The sequence below is a fragment of the Chaetura pelagica genome, unplaced genomic scaffold (genome assembly GCF_000747805.2).
Source record: "Chaetura pelagica isolate M959 unplaced genomic scaffold, ChaPel_1.0 scaffold222, whole genome shotgun sequence".
In the NCBI taxonomy this organism is placed as follows: Eukaryota; Metazoa; Chordata; class Aves; order Apodiformes; family Apodidae; genus Chaetura; species Chaetura pelagica.
Genome location: NW_009952711.1, coordinates 9,603,910 through 9,607,437, shown reverse-complemented (window position 1 = coordinate 9,607,437; position 3,528 = coordinate 9,603,910). Strand labels below are relative to the sequence as shown.

General features: G+C 37.3%; 1 protein-coding gene across 1 annotated transcript in view; it reads right to left on the bottom strand.

Annotated features, from left to right (window-relative positions):
- The window catches only part of ADAMTSL3 (ADAMTS-like 3), a 182,240-nt gene that overhangs the window by 73,956 nt on the left and 104,756 nt on the right, over positions 1-3,528 (bottom strand). The window lies entirely within an intron of this gene.

The window sequence follows — 3,528 nt, the reverse complement described above, 5'->3', positions numbered from 1 at the left end:
TGACCCAATGCATCTGTAAGGCCAGTCCTAGGCCCTCTGCCCACCTTCCCATATCTGTCTTTCCTTCACTCTCTTGAACTAACATAAAATATTTTTCTTCAGCTAATCTCACCTTTCCCTGTCCTCATGTGATGTTATCACCCCCAGTCATAAGTCTGAAGCTCATTATAGTCAGACGCTCTCCACAAAATCTCTTCTGTAATGCCTGAATGTGAGGCAGGAGGCACCATGGAGTTTATCCCAAAGTACCCATTCTATCCTGCGGCAAAGCAGAAAACAAGAGCAACCTCCAGGACACTTTTTAATAGCTTAGCTCTGGAAGAGCAACAAGTTAATTTGTTCTGAGGAGATTGTACACATATGAACTGTTTGCAGTTAGGACACGTACCAAGCTAGAACACCCTTAAAAGGATGAGTTTTCAGAAATGTCAGCTGTTGAAATCCTAAAATCTTCTACACAGCCTGAAGGGAAAGGTTTTGAAAGGTTGTAGTAAAATACGTGTTGATCTTCACAGATATTGCAAAAGACTTGTCCATGTCCAGAAGACCATTGCCTGCCAAATTTCAAATCCCTGATCCATGATCAAGTCCAACAATGGGGGGATGTTAAGACATATTAAAGAAAAGGTTTCAGGAATGTTTTGACAGTGGGAAACAACATGTTTTTCTCTGCTGTATCCTTGGAATACGCTGAGTTGTTTTGGATGAATTTTCTCCAAAACAATTCAGCACCTGGCATGGAAATTTCTGACTCAACTGTTGAATTTTGGCTAAAAATCATTTGGAGAAATTGGAAAAATCAGGCAATCTTGACAATGGGGGTTACTAGCTCCATGTATATTGATTTCCAAAAGGGGAAAATATGTGAGGTAGCAAGTTGTCACAAAACTGAGCCAGCTGACGATCCTGACCTGAAAGCCTTGCAGAAGGCCTCTGCTTAGGTAAATGACCAAAGTGAAAATAGGTTTTTGGTTAAGTGGGTTTTGTCACATACAAACATGTGACAGTAAGTGACCAGTGCCATATGACAATTGCCACAGGAAATAAATCACATGGTGAGAATAAATACAAAGTTACAAAACTATTGATATTGAAACAGTTTGTATGGAACTGTTACCAAAAATTTAAGAAAGGTAAAACTTGCAAATATCAAACAGTTTGAGAATTAAATAAGACCAGATGTCTGTGTGCCTTCAATGGCACTCCCTGTTAATTTCAGAACCATCTTTTCTTCTTCCTTGGTATCAGAACCAGAACACTTTCCTACTGTTTCTTGCCAATAATTGTGCAGACATCAGGGCCCAATCCTACAGTTTTTCCATGTGCGCAAAGTGCAGTGAAGTTAATGGGAGTTCCATGCATGTAGTATTAGAAACATCAGGCCTGTGATATCTCCTTTCCCAAAGGGTTGGTACATTTTACAACCTATTAGAGTTTTTGTTTGAATATCATTAGTTAAACCTTTAATCATTTTACCAGAATGTAAGAATCTGGCTTGCCAACAGAAGTCTAACTTACTTTGTCTTTCAAAGGCAATTAAGTGCTAGTGGAAAAAATAAAGAACTTTTGAAATGACAGTTCATCTTTGCAAAACAGTAAGCTTTCTTTCAGTGCTTTTTAGCTTTCAGATCAAAGGCAGGCATTCATTTTATGTAAAAAAATATAAAAAAGATAATAAACCAAAGCAAATCCTTTATGAGAAATCATTTGCTATCAATGCCTATATTTCTTTTTGTTTTTAAATAAGGACCAAGATAACTAGGCACTTTTATTTTCCTTTACGTCTCCTTTTTTCCTAATAAAATCTTTGGCTCTTGATTTCCTTCCAATTCTTTAATTTTTCTCATTACAGAGTAAAATTTAGATCCTGCTCACAACCTTATAAGCTCCTCTCAAATACATGTCTGTCATGTGTCAAGATTTTATTTCTCAATAGTAGTTCTGAAAGCTTCCAAATTACTATTTGGAAGATACTGTATCTCCCTGCCCTGATGCATTAGCACAAAGAAAGCATGTCTTTATTTCCACGTTTTGTTCAGAGGATGATTCCATGGAACTGCTTATATAGTGTTGAACAACTTAGCCCAAAAAAGATTTTGGCACTATCACAACAGCAAGAAAATAATCAAAAGTTCTGATTTTACTAGCTTGTAATAGCATGTTTTGCTTATGGGAAGGGTAATTCATTCATTTGATCTAGCCTACTGCAATGCAAGATAAAACCAAAACTTGACATAACTGACATCTTTCCCCCACATAGTCTGCCTTCCATCTTTAAAGAACTCTTCAAGAGCCACTGAATTATGACAGAGAAACCACTTGTATTCTTCATAATCTGGTCAAGGCAATGGGAGACCTTCCACCAAGTGGTATCAGCTGTAGTCAGCTCAACCTGTGCCAGAATACCACAAAGAAAACTAATATTTTCTGTTTCTAAACCAGATCCCATTCACCACTTTGTCTGTACTTGCATGCTAAGCAGCACTTAAATGTAAACCTTCTTCTTTCACTTATCACAAACTATCCTACCAGATTTGCCAATCCAACAAATGTAGGTTGGGTTGCCTTAGAACTACCTAGGGCGTCCCCAGAAATCATCCTTCTCCAGGAGAATCTTTGGTGCTGTAAAACTAGAATAGACAATGCAGTTCCTTTCTGTTTTAGCTAAACTCCACATCAGAAGGGGGAAGAGGTATTTTGTGCATATATCACTATATATCTATCTATATCTGTATACAGACATCCAAAACAAATACAACTTTGTAATACTAAAAAGTATTATCCAATCCTTCCTGCTTCACAAGTTCTTGCTTTGTGCTGACCAGCTCTGAGTATCTGACATGACAAAGTGAATTAAAATTGGCCCTCTGTGAAAACTCTTTTTCATGTCATTATAAACATTTAAGATATTTGTTCAGTGTTTCTGGGAAAAACTTTATAAATTACTGAACTACCTTCTCCCATCCTCTAGCAAAGGCTGACACTGACAGCCCACCTGGTACATAAAAAAAAGACCCTTTGACTTGTGCAAAATTGTTCTGGGACTTTAAAAGATGCTGCAAAAAATATCTACTGCTTAGTTTATGTTACTTTGGTATACATATGTATTACAGTATAGAAATCATACATCTATCATACACCTGTGCAGTGTAAGATAACCCAAGATGAAACATTGTAGATCAATGCAAGTAATCACCCTGCAAAGTAGCAAGCATTAAGGTAACATTCATGGCTCTGCAGGCTGGATCCACAGTGCAGCATATGCAAGCAGTGGTATTTAAAAAACATGAACATATTTACATGTACATCATTAAGTATTAAGTATGATTCTATATACAACAGCTTGTTCAAAATTAGGGCACAAGTGAAATCTTCGCAGACTTAGCTACAATACCGCTGACATACATGCAGCTGTCAAAGGCAGGTGCTTCATCCATTTAAAAATATACCTGCTTGCATTTGAACTTTGAACATTGACTGTAGTCTAAGAGCACCAGATCATCACCCTTGCATCTCATAGCTCAGCAG